At 40.6% G+C, this 23,195-nt stretch overlaps 1 protein-coding gene and 1 non-coding gene across 2 annotated transcripts in view; one reads left to right on the top strand and one right to left on the bottom strand.

Annotated features, from left to right (window-relative positions):
* The window catches only part of BCAT1 (branched chain amino acid transaminase 1), a 647,504-nt gene that overhangs the window by 600,338 nt on the left and 23,971 nt on the right, over window positions 1-23,195 (bottom strand). The gene's annotated exons all lie outside the window — the stretch shown is intronic.
* On the top strand, window positions 4,588-4,710 carry LOC126023285 (U6atac minor spliceosomal RNA). Its single transcript, XR_007500460.1, has one exon. It is a non-coding gene; the product is annotated as a U6atac minor spliceosomal RNA (small nuclear RNA).

The following is a 23,195-nucleotide window of genomic DNA, read 5'->3' as shown; positions in this document are numbered from 1 at the left end:
GACTATTCCTTTCTCTGCTACTGAACACAGGCATCCATGTATCCTCTTTTAGCTCTTCCTTTCTGTCCTCTCCCACAGGCAACAAGTCCTATTTGAATCTCCTCCTCTTTCTGACTTGCTAATGATTCCCAGATTCCTTCCACAGACTTTGCAGCTCTCCAGCCCTAACATATTTTGCCAGCTCAGACCTCAGCTCCCAACCCTGACTTCTGATCTTTCATTCCAGTCATCACTCAGGCAGCAAGATAAAACACAAGGAGTTGATGGAATCTGAGGACAGACACAGACAAAGGATTAGCTACAGGGTGGGGCAAAATCCTAAAGGACAGAGTAGTCCTCCAGGGCTAATGAAAGCAGCTATTGTTCCACAAATAGCCCTGACAAGACAAGAAAGGATGGAAGAAGTTTTGAGGGAGGGAGAGGGGTCACAAGCTGCTCACCTATAAAGAAAGAGATAACAGAGCTTCTAGGCCACCACAGCAGAGCAGAGCAGAGGACAGTAGGGTAGAGAGTACATCTGGGGGGCAAACTCAGGGAGATGCCACTCCAAGAACAACTTCCCTGGCTCCAACCTCAGGTGATGGACAAGTAGTTCTTCTGCCTGGAACTGGGTGCCAGGAACTGCAGCCCCACCTCCAAGACTCTAGTAGCATCTAGGGGGAGAGAGGGCATCACTTCACTGGTAAAGCCAACCAAACACCAGCTCCCTGGACAGTCTTGGTTCAACTACCGTAGACTCTTGAAGTCCTTACTAGGTGTGATTTATATTTTTAATCTGTTGTTTGGTGTGTGTAAATAATTTCTGGGACTTCAGAAGGCTGAATTTCTAATAGAAAATAGTTTCTAAGTTTTCCTAAGAAGTAATTGGAGGAGCTCCTCACAACACTACCCCAGAAATGGATGTCTCCTACAGAGTAGGCTTGGAAAGCCTCCCTACAATCAGGGCCCTCTCTGCCCCCAATCCTCCCTTGATGATGCCAGTATCCCAGATACCAACCTGAGCTCTGGCTCATTTCTTAACCTTGTTGACCCCACTAATGCTCTGCTCTTTGCTTACCTTGTGCCAATGACTTTCAGCACTATCAGCAAACCTATGTGGCCAGGCTTTGCACTAACTGTTCCCTTTGCCCACAATACTGTTTTCCTAATCAGTACTATCTCCCTGGTCACAGCATTGAATGTTGCCATTCACACAAGGTTCTCCAAGCAGTCTCAATCCTCCTTTAAAAAGGGTTTTAAAAAAGTATGTATAGTTGGGGCCAGAGAGATAGCATGGAGGTAAGGGCATTTGACTTGCATGCAGAAGGACAGTGGTTTGAATTCTGGCATCCCATATGGTCCCCTGAGCCTGCCAGGAGCTATTTCTGAGAGTAGAGCCAGGAGTAAGCCCTGAGCACTGCTGGGTGTGACTCAGAAACCAAAAAAAAAAAAAAAGTATTTGTGTCTATGTATGTATGAATGTATGTATGTATACATACATACATACATAATATGTGTCACCTATTCACAAGCTCTCCCACAATTCAGAGTACAGAGCTTTGTATTCACAGATCTGTTCCATTTACAGTGATGCTGTCACTCGCCCATACTAAGAAAGTATTTCCGAAATGAGTATTGGGTTGATGAAATAGTAAAATCAAAAATTTTGATCAAAAAACCATGTGTTGTTGTTGTCGTTCTTGTTTTGGGGGACACACCTCATGGAGGTCAGGGGTTGTTCCTGGCTCTGCACTCAGAAATCACTCTTGGAACACTCACGGGACTATATAGGATGCCTGAGATTGAACCTGGGTCAGCTGCATACAAAGCAAACTCCCTACCCACTATGCTATTGCTCTGGCCCTGAGACCATGCTCTTCAATAACACACTATGCTAAAACTGCATTTATACACATAGTTCTATTTTTGACTAATTTTTCCATTGTCTGATCATTTGCTTTAAGGCTTTTTTCCAATATCTTCTGCTGTATGGAGTTACGCATCGCATCTTCCAGCTCACTAATTCTATTCTCAGCTTCTGTTACCCTGATGGAGAGTTTATCTATTTTGTCTGTCAATTTTTCTACTGAGTTTTTCAGACCTGTTATTTGATCTGTTATTTCAGTTTGGAGTTTTCTGATTTCTGTCTTCAGATTTTCTTGGTTCTTATTAGTGTTCTGTTCAACTCGACCTATACTTTTTTTGAATTCTGTGAACATCCTCATATTTCTTCTCTAAACTCCATAGCTGAGAGACTGACTAGTTTGTTGGCCGTTTTCCAGTCATCAGTTGCCATCTTCATTCTCTATGCCTGATGCTGGCCTGCGTTGTTTCCCCATTGTCACACTTATATTGTGGGTTTTTCTAAGTGTTGTGGTGGTATTCATTGGCTAAATGATGTGTGCGGCCAAGTTCCTCTGGCTCTGCCCTTTCTGGGTGGGTCAACTCGGCTTCAAGGAAGGGGAGCCCTCCATGGATGAAGCCACACAGAGGATCAAATCTTAGGCCCAGACTCAGCAGAGAAGACAGTCCAGCGAGATATGCTGGGCTACAGAGATCCAGCACAGTTCCTAGTGTGATTTTTTTCCTGTGTGGTGCAGTGGGGTTCATTCATTAGAAAGAGCACATGGCCACAAAGTGAAGTGAAGCTAAATGCTCTTCTGGAGCCTCTAGGAGAGCGATTTTGCTGGGCCCTTTTCGGTCCACTCGTGAGAGGTTCAGGACACAGGACAGTAGAAAAACACGCACAGGCAACACTCACAGTCTCTCACAGTTGGAAACCACTCGGGCAGGCGCCACTTAGTCCTAGTTTTATAAAATTCATGGGGCCAAGGATATGGCTCAGTGGTAGAGCACTTGCCTTGCATGTGTATGGCCTTGAATTTAATTTCCAATATCACTTGGTCCCTAAGTACTGCTAGGAGTGATTCCAGAGTCAAATGGATGTAACTGCATAAGAAAAAATATAGGGGCCAAAGCAGTAGGGCATCTGCCTTTCATGTGCTAACCTCGATTACTGACCAAGGTTCGATCCCAGGTTCGATCTCCCGGCGTCCCATATGGTCCCCCAAGCCAGGAGCGATTTCTGAGTGCTTAGCCAAGGTTAACCCCTGACTGTCAATGAGTGTGCCCCCCAAAGTAAATAAATAAATAAATACAGTTAAGTAGAATTCAGAGAATCACAATATTTTACCTTAGTTTTTGCATAATGATTTCTTTGGTGCTCATTAAAAAAATCATTATATTGTAGTCTCAAGCAGTGCTCAGGACCTGAAGAATAATCAGCCAAATGGGCCAGAAGGCTCAAAGGTTGGAGCCCATTAATTGGTAATACTGGGGCCTACTGATAGAGGAATCTCCAGGGCATAGCTGATCATGCTGGGAGAGGGCATACAATGTCAGGGATCAAATTCAGAGCCTAAATCCAACAAACTTTTGAGGAATTCTGTTCTAGAATTCATTTTTAAGCACAGAGAATTTCAAATGATAGGCATGCATCTTTGTGACAACTTGAGAACAGATTTATGGTCATGTCACTGGGTGAGAGACTATTCAGGCCTGAAAGACCAAACTTCAATGTAATTTTGGTTTTAAATTGGCACTTGATTTTGTTCCCAAAGAACTTCTTCAGTGATGAACCCCTATGATTTCACCTTCCAGATGATGAGAATTATTTGGACAGTATTAGTGAATTATAACCATTTGTGAATTTACCATTTCAAAGGAAGTATATTATGAAAGGAAGTACTAAGGTCCATCTCCTCTTCGGAATTGCAAATTTCAGGGCTGGCGATGAAAAGGAAAGTTGCCATTGACTATATGCAACTGGGGTTCACCTGGATTTCTATGATAGTCAACACAAAGCCTGAAATATATTTAATGAGTATTTGTTAGTATAATGAGGTTTTATAGTAAATTGAGGCATAATTTTCTTGATCATCTTTTCTGTTTTTGAAAGCTGAATATGGACTTAGCCTGCAGGCTTTCCCCTTTCAGGGTCTCAAATATCAGGGTTTGAAAATCTATAAGGATACTTGGTAGTGACTTAGCCCTCTGGTCCCCCACACTTTATTTTTTTAATTAATTTTAAATAACAATATTTACAATAGTATTAATTTTGTGGTTGTGTATAAGGAAACAAAGACCCTTATGGCTTCTGGTCAGCCATAAGACTATTAGTGTCCCTTTAAGGGTAAAATCTTCAGTTATCAAAAGCCCGCCCCTTGTAAGATGGCAGTTGGCTGCCTTTCTTCTTGGCCACACTTGGGATTCTAGCATAAAATCGCCCAGATTTTGATAAAAAAAAATTCCCAAAGAACTATATAATTGGGCCATCGAGTGTACCTTCTTTGTGGAGAATTCTATTTAGTGGTCCCCACTATTGCCATCAGGACCACTCATCTGTACATTGTGTAGCCTTCCCACCTGCATCTGGGTTCTTGGATCCTGGCTAAATAATAGAATAACCTAGAGGGGAAATATCAATGCTGACTCTTACCCATAGTCTGGCCTGCAGATCAATGTGGGAACTGGTTCTGACAGACTCTATAGGCTCCTATTTGATCTTAACAATGAGACCAGAAATAAATTCCTTAAAAACAAGAAACCGTGTTACGTGAAAGGAGAGAAGGTTAGCTCTCTTCTTGACAAGGATGGAAGAGACTTCGGCCTGCAACATGTATATGGTTAAGGCACTGCCACCTACTTTGTGGCATCTAACCAATGTTTTTTAAGGGAGAGGGTTATGGGATGCAAGCTGGGAATGGGGATGGAGGGAGGACAACTTTAGTGATGGGAATCCCCTGATTCAATGTTAATATGTACCTAAAATATCACTGTGAATGATATGTAATCCAATTTGGTCAAAATAATAATTATAAAAAAAAAAAAAACAAGAAACAAAGCCTGGTGTAGTATAGAGTCCTAAAAGACTACAATGTTGAATTTTTCTCTTCCTTGTCTTTCAATATTATGAGTCAATTTTCACTCTTAAAGTGGCAGTAAAGTGCCTGCTGTCTGCCATACTTAAGTTTTTCTAGCAACATGTAGCTGGACATGTTTTCCCCCAGTGCCTATAAGCTTTGGGTATAATTATAATATAAAAGACAGAAGTGACATTGAACAATTAGTTATGAGTGCACCACATGAGCACCAACTATCATTTACACCCACAAGAAAAATCATCCCTCCTCCTCTGTCCTGGAACCAGGATGCAGTGGGAGGTATATTTAAGACTGAGTGCTGAGTTCTTGAAAGAGGCCAACCCACAGAAATGGTTGAATGTGACTAAGAAATGTTTCACAGTTAATAAATGAAAGATCCTTAGAATAGATCCTGGGCACCTAAGGATGATGAGACCAGTCTGGGCTCTTATCACTCATTTGTTTACAATTTCATCTGCTTACATATGTCTGCTGATTTTTATAAAAGAGAAGTGTGGGTCATCAGATGCCAAGATAGCTGGCCTTAGTTAGCCCTGTGTGGATTATCAGAGATTAACTGTTGTCTGGAGAAAACAGGAAAGGAAGGAGAGTACAGGAGCATTAACCCAAGGCACACATAACTCCCAGGTTCAATTGCACCTCCCTTGAGCATTGTGGGGTTCCTGCCATTCAGATCTCAGCTCAAGTATCACTGTGACTGACACACCCAGGATCTATTTGAGTAAGACATGCAGATGTGGAAATGGTTGGCATTGAAGACAGGAGAATATTTACCCACATCTCCCTAGAAACAGGAGGCAAAGCACTCAGGACCAACAGCAGTAGCACCACAGAGGGTAAAAGGCATGAAGGAGAGAGAGGAAGGCATGGGTCACCTAGTGTGATATTCATGGGAGGAAATGGGCAAAGCAGAGCAGACAGCTAGCTCATCAGAGTTGGTGAGTTGAAATCATTTTGGCAGGACTGAGAACAGTTGTCTTGTAGTTGGCCTTGAGGTGTTTTGGGACAGGAAAAATAGAGATTGGACCTCCTAATAAAGAAGATGATGGAACAAAGAATCAGTTTTAGAAGACTTGCAAGTCAAAGGAATGCTATCTAGGAAGTTGTGTGATATCTCTGGGAATGAATAACCCCAAGAAAGACTGGTCCCAAAATGTCAGAACATTGTAAAACACAAAAATATAACATATGATCATTCCAATCCCTCCTCAAATGCATGATCAATCCATTCCTCCCTCAGACAAATTATCAGTTTAATCTTTCCTCGGATATGTGACCAATTCAGTCCCTTCTCAGAAAGGTTTCTGAGCTCATTCAGTGTCACAGTGTCCTCTGCTACCATTCTGATGCTTTCAGAATTATTCCTGTTTATATACTGGTTTGTTTGTTTTGGTCTCCCATTCTCAAAAGATCTCTGCTAAACTCTGATAAAGAGGTCTTGTTTATCTCTATCTTTAGAGTCTAGAACAGAGATAACCTGTAAAATAATAAGTATATTAAATAAAACATCTTATCCTTACTCCTTAGATGTTCTGTCTTCTTCCACTTCTTGTTTATTAAGTTCATCAGTGAGAATAATCACAAATCAGGAGCATAGACTTTTCTTCTAGAAACTTCCTAGAACCTTTCCTTCTAAACCTTCTTAAAACCTTTCCTTGCTAGAACCTAGAAACAGAGGGGCCAGTGCAGAACCCCTTGATAATTGTTTGTTTCACCTGTGGTTGACTCTGTACACTCACTAATTCTCCAAAACTCCTTGCTCCGTGTCAAGAGACAAAATATTCTCCAACGTCTTCTTCAAGCATTGCTATGAAGCTTTTTCTTTGGGTCTTATTCTGGGCATCGAAGAGTCCTGCCAGGGTCTCCCATGCAAAGAAAGGCTTAAAGAGAGAATTGAAGAAAGCCCAAATGTTCCAGGACACAGACATCTGTGTGTTGGAAGAACACTCAACAATGGGACTCAGTCTTCAACAAACCAGACTGTGAAGTTCTGCTTCTTGTTGTGTCAGGCATGTAATCTCTGCGGAAGGAATGAACTTGAGAAGAGAAGAAACCTAAATTCCACCAAATAGGTACAAATTTCCACCAAAAGGGTACAAATACCTTTCACTGCATTCATAAATCTGAGAATCTTGCTGAAAAAGCATTTTTACTCATTTCCTCTTATTTTCAATGAAGGTTATGATGAATAAAATCATGGAAAATCATGTTTAAGGCTTACAGCACACTCACAGTAAATTTCACAGTAATGCAAACATAGAGATCTTAGTGCTTTTACACGGATCTGGGAAGAAAATATGCCTGAATTCCCTGGAGAGTGAAGGTGTGTCACTGTCAGTTGAGGTTTTTTACTTTTCATGGTTGGCTACATAACATATCCAGGGGAAAATATGATATTATGAAAAAGATACTTGAATGATAGCACAAAGATGAGTTGACACCAACAACATCAAGAAAAACAACTACAAGGAAGAAGAGAAAATGTCCCTCTTAGTATGGGGACCAGCCTAGATGACTATGCTAAAGGATTCCCTCTGCTTGGGGCTCTGGCTGTCCTGTTCTCAAGCAATTTCATTGCACTTGGCTTCCTTGATCTGCTGCTAAATGGGAAGAAAATAGTGCTGATTTTATTAGAAGACTATATTGTAGATAATTTCACTTTGTTTGAGGGCCACACCCAATTGTTCTCGGTGTTAACTCCTGGTTCTCTGATTAGGAATCACTCTTGGGCTTGGGGAATTATTTGTAGTGTTGGAAATCAAACCCAGGGGCCGGAGAGATAGCATAGAGGCAAAGCGTTTGTCTTGCATGCAGAAGGTCGGTGGTTCGAATCCCGGCATTCCATATGGGCCCCTGAGCCTGCCAGGAGTGATTTCTGAGCGTAGAGCTCAGACCTGAGCTTCCGGGTGTGACTCAAAAAATAAAAAAATCAAATAAATCAAATAAATCAAATCCAGATCAGCTGCATGCAAGTCAAGTGCCCTACCTACTATACTATGCCTCTGATCCCAATGACTGAAATAGTTTAAAAAATCAATTTCTATGGAGTACTTAGAAGACCATTAGAGTTATAGAGGACCTTTAAGTACTATTACTATTTATTAATATTATTAATAATAGAATTTGAAAGAAACTTTGCTGCTTAAGGTAGCAAGACTAGGCAAGATTGTGAAAAATGATGGAGAAGTTTGGTTTAAGATGACCTCAGTAGAGGAAATGCCACAGAGAGGTGGATGGGAGCAAATCAGTCCACAGCATCCCAGGTTGAGGAAGGGAAAAAGCCAGCAGCAAACCAGTCAAGAGTGGAATCAATGAGGCAGAGGGAGGCAGAATGTGACTTAGAAGGTGCTTGTTGAGAATAGCCTCATTTTATAGAGTAGAGCCTGCATTTTGGCCTGGGAATACATTCTGGTTCTGTGGAAACAAAGTTTGGTAGAAAACTGCCCAACTCTGGCCTAGTTTTACCACCCTCATGCTACTGATTGGGAAAAGGAGATACCAGATTGCAATATAACAGTCACCTGGCCAACAGCAGCAAGCAAGAATCTGAACCCAGAGAATCAGCCACTTTGGACTTTGCCAGAATAAATGATTAACATGAGATCAGTCAGAAATTTGTGGGGAGAGGGGCTGAGGATCGGATCAGACTAAATAGTTCCCTTAGCCAACTCCTAATTCCTCTGACTACCTGAAGCACTGGAATGTATCTCTCTAGTGTGTGACTCTAGTATAGTGTGTTCTTCGCAGAATATGAAACAAAGGTCTCACAACTCTCTGCCTTCTCGGTCACAACTGGAGGATACTGCAACGCTTATCTGAAATCAGGGTCCTCCACTAGAGGCTTCTTCCCAAAACTGAAAGTCTTCTCACTGAGTCATTTGGGGGAGGAAGGAGCCCATCCTACCCAAGCGCCCAGAGCCTTAGTACCCATTTATGGGGTATCAGTTCATGGGATTTCAACCTGTTTTCTGTCTTAGGGGTGCTTCCAGTTCATTGGGAACTACCTGACTTCAGAAGCAATGGCCAGGAGAGAATGTTAGCACAGAGAATCAAAATCAGACTTGGAAGACATTCTGGGGATACTGATATTTTCCATTGAAAATTTTTTATTCATGTCTCAAAGTCAAAACAACTGAAAGTCTGTACCTGCCCTCCACCCCCACCCCAGTGCTGAAGCAAATTCAGCAGGTCCTTAATTAGCCACAATTAGTGCTCACACTGTGGGACTGTTCAGACTGTGTGGGACAGGAGCAACAGACAGCACACTTGTATCGTGGACTTAAGTGAAACTCTGGGCCATCTTTCCCTTGCACTTCTATTGGCAGGTTGATACTGAATCTTCGCTTTATCCCTTTCTGATCACCATTCAGCCCTTAAGATGTGTTCATAGTAATACCTAACATTAATCCAAACCTTATTTCATGATCTAGTCCTGCAGGTTAACACACTGCTAGGAGATGTAGAGAGCATTTTTTTGGCATTTAAGACAGTCTTGTATGGGACTGAATAGATAGTATAGAAATGAGATTCTTTTTGTGGTTTGTTTTGGTTTTGGATTTTGGGCTAAACCCCAAGACACTCGGAGGACACTCCTGGCTCTTCACTCATGAATCACTCCTGGTAGTGCTTAGAAAACCATATAAAGGGCTGGAGAGATAGCACAGCGGTAGGGCATTGCACGCAGCCTTGCACACAGCCGACCCAGGATGGACAGTGATTCAAATCCTGGCATCTCATATGGTCCCCTGTGCCAGCCAGGAGCAGTTTCTGAGCACAGAGCCAAGAGTAACCTCTGTGTACTGCCAGGTGTGACCCAAAAACAAAACAAACAAGCAAACAAACAAACAAAAAAAAAAGAAAACCATATGAAATGCTGGGAATAGAACCTGGGTCAGCTTCAAGCAAGGCAAGTGCCTTGTCTGCTATACTGTCACTCCAGCCCAGGTTAAGGCTCTTAGCTTACATGAGCCAACCCAGGTTCAATCTCTAGCACCACATATGGTCCCCTGAGCAGTGCTAGGAGCGATTTCTGTACACAGAGCCAGGAGTAAGTTCTGAGCACAGCCAGGTGTGACCTTACTTATTAACAACAACAACAACAACAACAAAATAATCATAAATAAACCCACAGAAAGGCCCAAACACTGGCCACTTTCTAGAGTCACAAAATGTTCGTGTTTCATTTGGCAGCACATATTCTAATATTATAAATTGTTAAGGAAAGGAGCATTTTAAAAGCAATTAGTAGCATACAGCTCTGGTCTCAGGGGCCATGGTCAGAGCTCAGTTGCAGGCTGTTTTCTGTGGAGAAGGATTATCCCAGCAAGGCTGCACTATTTTCATTCATAATTTTGGGGGGGTCACATCCGGCAGCACTCAGGGGTTCCTCCTGGCTCTACACTCAGAAGTCTCTCCTGGCAGACTCAGGGGGACCATATGGGATACCGAGATTAGAACCACCATCCTTCACATGCAGGGCAAATGCTCTACCTCCATGCCATCTCTCCGGCCCCTGTCATTTATAATTTAGTATCTTTACAGGGTACAAAATGATCTAAATCACCAGACAGTAAAATTACTTTTCTAATATACAAAGCCCTGTCCCTGGAAGCCTCTTATCTCCTCCTAGAAAGATTATTTAGTGTTTGCTCTTCCACCATTCAGGTTTCTTTCCTTAACAAATAAGCAGCTTGTCCTTTCTTTTCAAAATTTCTTCAGCTTCCACACATCACCTTCCCCCCACTAATCCTCACAGAGGAGATGCCTGGGACTAGAGACCCCTGGAAAAGAATTCTCTTCTGCTCACCACCCCATTTTCTATCAAAACTTCATCTGCTTTGCTTTTGATACTTCTTCCCCGTGCGCCAAGTTTTCATCATTAGAACCCAGAGGATTTCCTGCATTCAATGATGCCATTCTTTGCATACAAAAACACAAGTCAGAGCCTTCCACATCACAATAATGAGCTACAAGGCCAGTCGGAAAATTTCTGAGATGTATACATGTTGCCTACACAGACACATTTTCCAAGAACCCTCCTGTTCAAAAACTGTACTTGATGGAAGGTGAAGATGGGCCTTTGCCTCTGGCAAAGTATTCCAGAAAGCTCTACCCAAATGTTCCCTTTCTCCAAGGCCACTTATGTGTCATATTATATGTCCCTATCTCGGGGCCAGAGAGATTGTAGCAGGTGCCTGACCCAGGTTCAATTTCTGGTATCACATATGGTCTACCAAGTCTACGAGAAATTCAGCTGGATATAACTCTCAAATAATAAACAGAGTTTCCCCTCTATTGCTTAGTGAATGAACTGGTTATTCTCCTATTAGGACTAAAATTACAGGTGAAGCTTTTCTGTCATCCCTAGGAGCATTTTCATAATACACAAACATGTTTGTGGTGCCAGTTAAAGGAGGAAATATCATCTGGCTGGTTGAAGGGATCTGTAACCAAAATATAAGTCCTCTCTCACTCAATAATGACTATCAATAGTCATTCTGTTTGTGCCTGGGTAAACAATACACACACACACACACACACACACACACACACACACACACTCACTCACTCACATACATGCACATGACAAAATCTGTTCATGGCGTGTATACTATTAAGAACAATGATGCACAAATGAACACAAGATTAAATAAACCTCCACTTACAAAGCTATCTATAAATAACTTACCTGGGATTTTAAAATAAAAATAAAAAGGATGAATTTTATTAATCCTTATTGTCCTCACGATTCTGTACACTAAAATAGGTTCTGTTCATCTGAATAAACAGCCTAGGATTTTTCCTATTCCAGATATCAGAATAATAGAGGGTGAACTTTATGATCAGAGGGTAACTTGAAAGCAAAGGAAAATGGTGAACATGTCCAGTGGCTATAAAGTAGAATAGGCCAGATGGGGAAAGCAGATGCTCTAGGGTAGCAAAAAAGGTTACAACACACGTTCAAACAATGGAAACCAACTATTTTATCTCTTTCCTTCCTTCCTCCCTTCCTCCCTTCCTTCCTTCCTTTCTCTCTCCCTCCCTCCCGTCCTTCCTTCCTTCCTTCCTCCCTCCCTCCCTCCCTTCCTTCCTTCCTTCCTCCCTCTCTTCCTTCCTCCCTCCTTCCTCCCGTCCTTCCTCCCTTCCTTCTTTCATTTCTCCCTCCCTCCCGTCCTTCCTCCCTTCCTTCCTCCCTCCCTTCCTTCCTTCCTTCCTTCTTTCTTTCCTTCCTTCCCTTCCTTCCTTCCTTCCTTCCTTTCCTTTCCTCCCTTTTCTTTTCTTTCCTCCCTTTCCTTTCCGTTCCTTTCCTCCCTTTCCTTTCCTTTTCCCTTCCCTCCCTTCCCCTTTCCCTTCCCTTTCCCCTTTTCCTTCCCCTTCCCCTTCCCCTTTTTCCCTTCTTCCCCTTTTCCCTTCTTCCCCTTTTCCCTTCTTCTTCCCCTTTTCCCCTTCTTCCCCCTTTTCCCTTTCCCTTTCCCTTCCCCTTTTTCCCTTCCCCCTTTCGCTTCCCCCTTTTCCCTTTCCCTTTCCCTTTTTCCCTTCCCCTTTTCCGTTCCCCTTTTTCTTTTTCCTTCCCTTTTCCCCTTTCCTTTTTGCTTTTTCCTTCCCCTCTTCCTTCCCTTTTCTTTTTCCTTTTTCCTTCCCTTCCCTTTTCCCTTTTTTCTTTTTCCTTCCCTTTTTTCTTTTTCCTTTGCTTTTTCCTTATTTCCCTTTTCCTTTCCTTTTTTCCTTTTTCCCTTTTCCTTTTTCCTTTTTTCTTTTTTTCTTTTATCCTTTTTTCCTTTTTCCTCTTTCCCCTTTCCTTTTTCCTCTTTCCCCTTTCCTTTTTCCTTTTCTCCCTTTCCTCCTTTTCCTTTTCCACTTTCCTCCTTTTTCCTTTTTCTCCTTTCCCCCCTTTCCTCCTTTTTCTCCTTTTCCCCCTTTCTCCCCTTTTCCCCCTTTCTCCCCTTTTCCCCGTTTCCCCCGTTTCCCCCGTTTTCCCCCTTTCCCCGTTTTCCCCTTTCACCCTTTCCCCCTTTCTTCCTTTCTTCCTTTCTTTCTTTCCTTTCCTTTCCCCTCCCTCCCTCCCTCCCTCCCTCCCTCCCTCCCTCCCTCCCTTCCTTCCTTCCTTCCTTCCTTCCTTCCTTCCTTCCTTCCTCCCTCCCTCCCTCCCTCCCTCCCTCCCTCCCTCCCTCCCTCCCTTCCTTCCTTCCTTCCTTCCTTCCTTCCTTCCTTCCTTCCTTCCTTCCTTCCTTCCTTCCTTTGAAAGAAACTTTGCTGCTTAAGGTAGCAAGAGATATACAGTTGCAAAGTTGTTCATGATTGAGTTTCAGCCATACAATGTACACAGCCCATCCCTTCAACAATGCACATTTCTTGCCACCAATGTCCCATTTCCTTTCCACCCTTTACCCTGCATTCCTCTATGACAGATATTTTTCTTGTGTGTGTGTCTTCCTTTTTTCCTTTTGATGATGTGGTTTGCAATTTTGTCATTAAAGGGATATCATGCCTATCATTTACTTCCTTTCAGCACCCAGGTCTTATCCAAAATGGTTATTTCCAGCTATCAGTGACATATTTCCTTCTCTGCCCTAACTGCACTCACCTGCTATTTGTGGCAAGCTTCTTACCATGGACTGATCCTCCTGGTCCTCATCTCTATTAATAATCTTTGAGAATTATTACCAGATTATCTTGTTGGTGTTTGTTTTGTATATTTCACAAATGAATATTTAGAACTGACAGCATTTAGAGGTAAGCTTACTTAAATTAGAAATACTACAAGAGGAGGAGCCAGAGTAGTGGCACAAGCGGTAGGGCGTTTGCCTTGCACACACTAACCTAGGATGGACCACGGTTTGATCACCTGGTGTCTGATAGGGTCCAGGAACAATTTTTTTTTTTTTTTGGTTTTTGGCCACACCTGGTGATGCTCAGGAGTGACTCCTGGCTGTCTGCTCAGAAATAACTCCTGGCAGGCACGGGGGACCATATGGGACACCGGGATTCGAACCAACCACCTTTGGTCCTGGATCTGCTGCTTGCAAGGCAAACGCGGCTGTGCTATCTCTTCGGGCCCCTAGGAACAATTTTTGAGTGCATAGCCAGGAGTAACCCCTGAGTGTTACCGGGTGTGGCCGTAAAACAAAACAAAACTAAAATAAAACAGAAAGACTAAGAGAAAGTTTTGAATCAAAGGAACATTAACTTGGGCTGTCATGCAGTGTCAAATACAATGAACAAGAATCTACTAAACCTTCCACTCTTGCTTCCTCACCGATATAAAAGGTACAGATCCTTGATCTCAGACCAGAAATGATTCCTACACAAATTCTCTCATTTAATCATCTCAATGATTAGTTTGCAGAGATCCTGGTATCTTCATTTTTAAGATGAGAGAACTCTAAAGGATCAAATGGCTTTCCCCCCATCTTGTCAGAAAAATACTTAAATCCAAGTCTCTTCAGTGATTTATGAAGCAAGAATTTTGTCATCATCCCAATGTTGACTCTATAGTAACTAAGGGAGAGGATTGAAATGAACTTCTAATTTTTATTGGCGCCACTGAAGTTGTATGATGTAAATCTCCTGCAGCATTTGTTTTATTTCCTCTAATTATAAATAAGCCAAGGGACATTTGCTCAAACTACTTTCCATCCTAATAGCTTCACAGGTGCTACTTTTATTTCTTTGTTTTTGCTTTGGGGCCACACCAGTGCTCAGGGGTTCTTCCAGGCTCTGTGCTTAACAATCAGTCCTAGTGAGCTTGGGCGGGACCATATGAGTGGCAGAAATTAGAGTTGGGCTGGCCTCATGCAAGGCAATCACCCTAATCACTGTATTATCTAGCCAGTACTATCACTCGGGCCCAGTGCTGACTAATTTTCTTAGTTCCAGATTCCTAAACCATATATCCTGACCCAAAATAGGAAGCACAGACAGAGAGGTTAAATGGTTGCTCAAGGTCACAGAGAGTGCCAGACTACCATGTCTACTTTCTTATGATCTGAATAGATTCTAATTCGCACTGAAAGAAAAATCTCATTTATTTTCTCTTCTCCACCTCAACTTCCAGTTTGTTTATTCTATCCCACATGACTTCTTTGTTTGCTTTGTTCAGACATCAGAAATTCTAAGCAGAGACGCAAGAGCTCAAAATGTTTGCTGAACCTTAAGTGCTATTCTGGTTATACCTGAACAGGAAGATCTTGCCAAGACTGTCACTGCTGTGACACTTATTTTTGATCACAAAATAAAATCATGCAAAAATAACAGCAAAACCACCAACCCCACACTGGCATTAAAGAACTGCAATAGGAAAATGCATTTTCTCTTCCCTAAATTATACTGAAGTAATAAGTATATGTAACATTAGTCACTTCAAGTCAGAAAATGATTCTTAGCAAGACACCTCCATCAGTAGACATACTCTATTATCACTTTTAACTTTACATAATTGGTAGAAATCTGAAGGAATTCATTTTTCACATCATTAAAACAGGAAGTTAATCTTGGTGTCTGAGGTATGGAGATGTAGGAGATGGGAGAGACAGAAAGATCATGAGAAGTTCTTATTCAATTAAAGTTGTTAAGACATATTGGCTGGTCGGTTTAAGATAGACTGTGAAAATATATTATTTACCTAAGTAGGAAAGAATTGATCAGAAAACTTTCAGTTTTCTTGCTGCTTGAATAGCTTGAAATTGAACAACTACAGCATCCTGATAATTTCCTTCAGTGACATCTTCATCCTTACCCAAAAACCAGTAACTTGTAAGTTGTCATTTTACATATAACATTGATTACTTCTCCCTCTGTCTTTGAAGCTTGAAGGAGTTAGATGGTTATGATTACTGAGCTGTCAAATGTCAAGTCTAGATTCAATACACACCTTTCTGTTGTTTTGTTGGTTTTCTTCTCACCTGTGACAGGCCTCCTCAGTGCCAGCCTTCCACTTTAACACCTAACAATCTGAATCCAGTCTGGTCAGCCTAATGCCTTTGTGTTTCCAAGTGGACAAAGAGGACTTTACATTTTCTATGGGATGAAGAGTGGTGTTAGGGAAGAGATGTGTCTCTGCCTTCTGAGAAACTACTTAAGAGATTTCCCAGATCCTGTCATAGAAATTGCTTAAGCCCAGATTCAAGTCATTTAGATGAGCCAGGATAGTTATTGTATGAAATAACACAGGACATTCATGTCAGCCAAACAGAGGCAGGGTACAAGCTCACCATTTGCTTATTCTAGATACTAAAATTTACATCAAAGACAACTTTGAAGTTTAAAAAAGAGAATTTTCGAAGATTGAGAGTCTATATAGTCTGTAAAAGATGCTGTTTCCTTGGCATTTGTGCTTGGTTTTGAAAGGGAAGCATATAAGGAAGAGATTATCTGAAAGAAAAAAAATGATCATCTTGGGGCTTCATTCAATCATCCTATAAAATAGTAAACCTCATGTTTGGAATGGTGGGTTGTAAATTTCACAGTCCCCAAAGAGAGAGGGGAATTCCCATGTCCCCTATCCAAGTTTGACAAGAGATGCAGGTCCAGCAGCAATTTCAATGCAGGAAATAATCCACACATTTGGGAAGATATAGCAGGCCAGAAACTAACACTGCAAGCTGGTCACCCACAAGCCAAACGCTCCACCATGTGGAACCAGGAGCCTAGATGGCAGCTCCTCCTCCAGACCTTCTGAGCAGATTTTATTGGGATAAACAAAGCCCACCCCCAAGCGGAGGGGGAAAAGCTAGATGAGAAGGCAATGGGGAAACATCTTCTTAACAAGAAAACCAAAGGAACCAATCAAGAGACATGTAATTAGAAGGGAATATGTGGACCAATCCAAAGGCTTCTCTACCAATACTCATGAAGTAGAACCTTTAATCCTTTACTATCTACTGACTGCCCTGACCAGAAGAGTTGCTCTATAAATAACAATTTATTCATGCATTCATCTGTAATTGTTAGTATCAATTTGTTGGTAGGATGATTTATCAATAGAGCACCTACCTTGACTTCTACTTTCAATGCTAGTGGTAACAGAGGCCCCTATTCTCATGGAAAATAATAAATCCATATCCATAAATTTTATCAGTTATGTTGGGTTGTGAAAATAAAAATTAAGAGAAATAATAAAGAATGAAAGAGTCAGGAACAAGACAGAGATAGTGTGATGAATATTTCTCTAGGGTTGGAGAAATAGGCTCAATGGGCTGAGGAAATGCTTTGCATACAGGCGGCCAGGTTGAGTCCCAAGGTTCTATCAAATGCAAGGTTCACAAGCACCACTGTAAGGAATCTGTAAACACAAAGACAGGAACAATTGAGCTCTGCTAGGGTATGATGCAAAACCAAAAATGGAAAAAGAAACACTTCTCTACTAAGAGGAGCATTTACATAGAGCTGTATAGGGACTGGAGAGATAAGGTGCTTGCCTTGCCTGCAGTTAACCCTGGCTCCATTCCTAGAACCACTTATGGTCCCCCAAACACTCTCAGGAGTGGTACCTAAGTATTGCCAAGTATGACCCAACCTATCTCATCCTAACAGAGCTGTTTAACAAAACCAAAGTAGTGATAGTGCAGATATGAAATGATAATATACCTGATCACTTAATAATTTTTAATTTTCTAATACCACTGACCCTCCCAAATGTGGAATGTTCCACATTTTCTCCCCAGAACTTCTAGAAATCACCAGATATTCCTATATTCTTTAAATGTACATGGGAATCATGTTTTATAATTTTATATTAATTAGTAAGTACATTTCCTTTTCTACTTATTGATTTTCCACCTGAAAGATAAAGATGACAGACTATTCTCCATCCCCTATATCTACAAGATGTCTTACATATATTGAAATATATTTTTTAATTTTCTAGCACAATTTGAACTATGTCAAACTATCTCACTTAAAAAAGTTTTAATTCCTATTTAGCCCAGTTAGTTGTTGAGTTTTGGGTTTCCTTTAATGTGCGTCAAGTCTGCCTCTAATCGTTAGAAGCAAAATATTCAAAGGCCTGAGAGTCACTATGTTCAGAGAGTCATCCTAGGAATGCTAATGATAGGCAAATGCTCAAGTGACTGATAACTTTCCCAAAAAATGACCTGTTACCATTCATTCAGCCCTTTATGTAAGCTCCTTGCTAAGTACCAAAATAGTTTGTAATTTTAAAGAATTTTAAAGAATCTTTCATCTTGCTGATCTCTGACAACTGCTACAGTTCTTTACTTGTGCCATGAGTGCTGTTTATTTACTTTTTTTTTGATTTAGGGTCATAGCTGGCTCTGCTCAGAGCTTTTTCCTAGTTCTGTGCTTAGGAATCACTCATTGTGGTACTCTTGGGTCTATATATGGTATCATGGATTGAACAGATCACCTGCATGTAAAGTAATTGTGTTGGGCTACACTAGTGATGCTGAGAGACTATTCATAGCTCTGTGCTCTGTGCATGGTTCCCTGACAGTGTTTGGGGAACCATATGTAGTCCAGGGGATTCTAACTGGAGTGCAAGTCAAGTGTCTTGATCCCTGTACTATTTCGCCATCCCACCATGAATGTTAATGTGCCAGTGTAAAGCATGTGTGTTTTTTAATCATGCATTTAGTATAAATCTAGATTTAGTAAATCTAGAACATTATAGAGAAACAATTAGCACTTGGAATAGTCGGTCTCAATTCTCTTCTTTAATGTTGAGCATTTCCATTTCCTACTTGACCTACCTTCAATAGTTTCCTCCCCAAAAAGTTTCTTGTTTTTTAGTGCCAGACAAGGCTTTGAACTATAAGAGAATGTCTAAAAGCCAGTGTAAAAATTGATTAATTAAAAAGATATTTTATATTTTAAAGAAAGACTTTGTTTATCCAAGAAGCATCTACTTGAGCTAATTTGACAGAAGCACAAGTTATTAAAAATTTGTTTTGATGTCTTGCTCTTACATTCATGCATTAGGAAGAGAAAGGCAAGATCCAAGGACCCCTTTAGCCCAATAAGTAAAAAGAGAAAATTACCATCTTTTGCCTTCATTGTGGAAAATCATTTGGGAAAACCACAGACACACAGAAAATATTTCCCAGCATCATGATAAAAGAGAACTGATTTCCGGTGAGGATGTTGTGCCACAAAAAATAACATAAAATAGAGACATTTGTTGTTGTGATTGTCCAGTGGTCCAGTTTCACTCAGATCTTTCCAGTGATCTTTCTCATACCTTGAAAGTCAGTGAAACAGATCATAGGAATATGGTGATAAGGGATATTTATGTGAGAAGCACATTTCTAGTAAATCATAAAAGCAGAAGCATTGGATATAGAAATAGAATCATTTGGAACTGCTTCAATTCTGATCTTCCATATGTTCTCCACTTCCCAGCCCCAACTGTAGCTAAAGTATCATTTTTGAATTGCAACAAAAACTGTACACATTGATTATGGGGGAAAATTCTCTAGTACAGTATAAGGAGACTCTCAACTCCAACCATTACAAAATGTGATATGGATAAGCCTGTGAATATGAGAAGATGCTAATAAACCCAATGCCAGCAAAAAATGAATATGGGACTATTTTCACCTACATTAAGATGCATCATGGTTTCTTGTTCATCCTTTCTGGAGGACCAATGAGAAGCACAGGGCCTAATTAAAAAGTCATATATTATACATATCCCTATAAAACCAGCCTCCTGACCAGATTCCAATAAAATGCTGGTGCTAGATGAGTCACAGCTGCCAGGAGATAAATGTATTAACAAGTTTTACCCAGTACGAAGAGCTGAAAATGTCGCCAAAGAAGAAAATGAACTAAATTTGACAACAGATTGTGATGTGGCCATGAGTAACAAAGGACTGTGGCTTGAGGAGAAGCAAAACAGAAACTCTATGATGTCACAGTTCAGGGCTGACAACACAGTCCCCACCACAGCTCAGAGAAGGCAGAATACCAGCAGGGGCTTGATATCTCTCCAGGTCAAGAAACTGAGCCAAGGGGATTTGGAAAGTGAGGATGTCCTGAGTTCTCAGGGCACAGCATGCAAGAGAAAAGAGTGGCCCAGAATAGAAGTTGGAAGAATATGGAAGAGCTTGGAATTCAGGGGAGAATTGATTAGGTGTCTGTGTGAGTCTGACCACACAGAGTTAAAGACCATCAGAGAAACAGCACCGGGAGTTCACCAAGGGAAGTAAAGAATATGACAACAAAAGCATACAGACTAGAAAGGGAGAAAGAGAAATATGTCTGATAATATACTTAAAGTATTATAATACTGCTTGAAGTTAGTCTGTGATAAGTTAAAGATTTAAACTACAAATGTTATTGCCACATAAATCTGAAGCAAAAAACTAATCACTGGATATGCCATCAAAGAAGAAATTGAATCATAAAAACAATTACAAAATATTATCAAGGTTCATAAAATGCAATAAAGAAGAATATATGGAAACAACAGAAGACAAGCAGCAAGGTAACCTATAAAAATGATCAGAATGGGGCATAGGAGATGGCTTAATAAACTGGAGCATGCTGGAACCCCATATATGATCTCTGGTACCAAGAGTTCCTGAGTCTCACAAGGAGTGACTCTAGAGAACTTTCAGTAAGTTCAAATTCCCCCATCCAAATCACATTGAATCGAGAGAACAGACTAAGTACAGGCAGAACTTGTTAGGTTAGAATCAGGGGTCTTCAAACTACGGCCCGCGGGCCACATATTGTATTTATTCCCATTTTGTTTCTTCACTTCTAAATAAGATATATGCAGTGTGCATAGATATTTGTTCATAATTTTTGTTTTTACTATAATCTGGCCCTCCAACAGTCTGAAGGACAGTGAACTGGCCCCTTGTTTAAAAAGTTTGAGGACCCCTGGCAGATGAATAAACCCAGTAAAATACTTTAGTAGGAAAGTTACCAATGGGTTAGAATTCAAAAGGTACCTAAATAAATAGCCTGACTGGTTTGGAGTGAAGCTCAAGGGCAGAGCATTTGTCTTGCATGTGGGATACTCTGGGTTCAATTCTTTTTTGGGGGGATTCTTTTTTTGGGGGTCGGGGGTTACTCCTGGCTTAATGCTCAGAAATTGCTCCTGGCAGTCTCAGTTCCATGAAAGGCAAACACCTTACCTCCATACTATCTCTCCGGCCCCTGGGTTCGATACTTGGAGCTGCCAAAAATAACAAAAAGAAATAACCTGTCAGTAAAAGGCAAAAGCAAACTGATTTTACAGCAGTTTCACAAACCTGGAGTTTCTACCTTCATGCAAGCCCAATGCAAGCAATAATTTTTTGAGAAGGGATTCCCAGGTAGTGCTCAGGGAATCTGGGGGTTACTCCCAGTGATAGGGAGACTGTAGAAGCAATGTGTTCAGTTTAGTGGTTCTGGGGGACACCAGGGCCACAGTGAGTGGTGCTCAAGGGCCCTCAGAACATTTTCAACCATGTTCAGAGTCATGTGATCATAGGGATGGAATTTGGGGCCTAGTTCATGACAAGCATGTACCTATCCCTTTCAAGTATCCTTCAGTTACACACCATTGTTTTTGTTCTTTTCTAAATTATGATTTATGTGTTAAATTTTAAGTAATTGCTTAAAATTTTAAGTTTATCTAGACTTTTTAAAGCTATCTCCAAAGGTGTTTTCATAGTTTTTGCATTTTACATAATCCATTTGGAGGTTAATTTTTGTGAAGGGTTTAAGCTCTGTGCTGAGATTCACCTTTATTTTTAAGTGGAGATACTGAATATTGTAGCATTAGTTGAGGGTTTTGGGTTTGTTTTTCTTTATGTGTTTGAGCCACATAACTGTGCTGAGAACCTGCTACTGGCTCTGTGTTGGGTGTTTTCTCCTGGTGGAGCTCCAGGTTCAACATAGTATGCTGGAGATCAAACATGAGTTCACTATAAGGCAAATGCCTTATCTACTATGGATTCAGCATTCTTTTCTTTAAGATTTTTGCTCCACTGTATTATCAGTTAACAATTATGAATCTGGTTCTGTGCTTTGTTCCATAAAAATAGATTGTCATTTTCTTTCCCCAATATCTTCTGTAACTTGATAATAGGGCTTGAATTTAGATAGTACCAGTTTTCTGTTCTTCAATACTGTTAGCTATGCAGTCTTCTGAACTTTCACATAAACCACAGAATATGCTTAAGAGAACAGAGATGTGACTACATTAGAGCGCTTGCCCTGCATATAAGAGGTTTTGAGCATTACTAAAAAATAAAATCAGTAGAAAAAATTTATTGAGGGACTAGAGGCAGGAGAGAGGAAGAGAAAGAGATTCTTGTCACATACTGTGTGATATGTAGAATGCCTGGAAGTAACCTTGAGCACTGAGCACTAAGCTAGGAGTCTCGTCCCTGAGTACTGCTGAGTATAGCCCCTCACAACAAAAGAAAAAAATAATGAGATTATTTACATTCATATAATAATGCTGTGAGATTTTCTTTGGGTTGTATTAAATCTGCAGATCCAGATGAATCTACAACATATTCAGTCTATGTCAAATCTTTTAATAAAGTGATAAAGCTAAGAACCATATCTTCTTGCTCATTCCTTTGGCTCTCTTAATAATTCCTTTTTTCATTTCTTCCTTTCACTCATTTTCTCTGTCTCCTAAGATCTTTTTCCATTATCTCCTCCTCCTCTTTTACTGACCTTTCTTCACTGTGAACCATGATTTCTATCAAATTTTATAGCCTAAATACTATAAACACTATAAACTTTTGTAACTCAATAAGAAAACATATTCCCCAATAATATCAACACCATACTACTTACTTAACTTTACCTGATCCTCAACTTCGCACTTGATTGTCAATGCTAGAATAAATAATGGTACAAGTTTATGAGAAATCTCAACTATATGGATAAGAAAAGCTTCTTCTCAACTAAAATTTTATGTATGAATGAATAAGTATTCAGTCTCCAAGTCTATTGCAGAGAAATCTATGCTTCGCTGCATAGAAAAGCCTACAGAGAATATAGTCACCATTCAAAGATAAATAGAAATAATCTATACCAATTTGAAAAATAAATGAATAACGGTGACAAAGAGATAGTACATGGATTAAGCACTTTCCTTGCATGTAGTTGACTGGCATTCAGGCCTTATCACTGCTTCTGGTTCCTTAGGCACCACCAAGCAATAATAAGTGAAGAGCCAGGAGTAAAACCTGAGCACATCTGGGTGTAGCCCCATAAAGGCCCTAATAATAATAAAATTTTAAAATAAAATCTTTAATACTTTAAAAAGGAATAAAGGCTGGTGAAAGTGGAGAGATAATACAGCAG

This window comes from Suncus etruscus, chromosome 11, assembly GCF_024139225.1.
Source record: "Suncus etruscus isolate mSunEtr1 chromosome 11, mSunEtr1.pri.cur, whole genome shotgun sequence".
Lineage (NCBI taxonomy): Eukaryota > Metazoa > Chordata > Mammalia > Eulipotyphla > Soricidae > Suncus > Suncus etruscus.
Note: the sequence above shows the minus strand (reverse complement) of the source record. Positions and strands in the feature narration are given on the sequence as shown.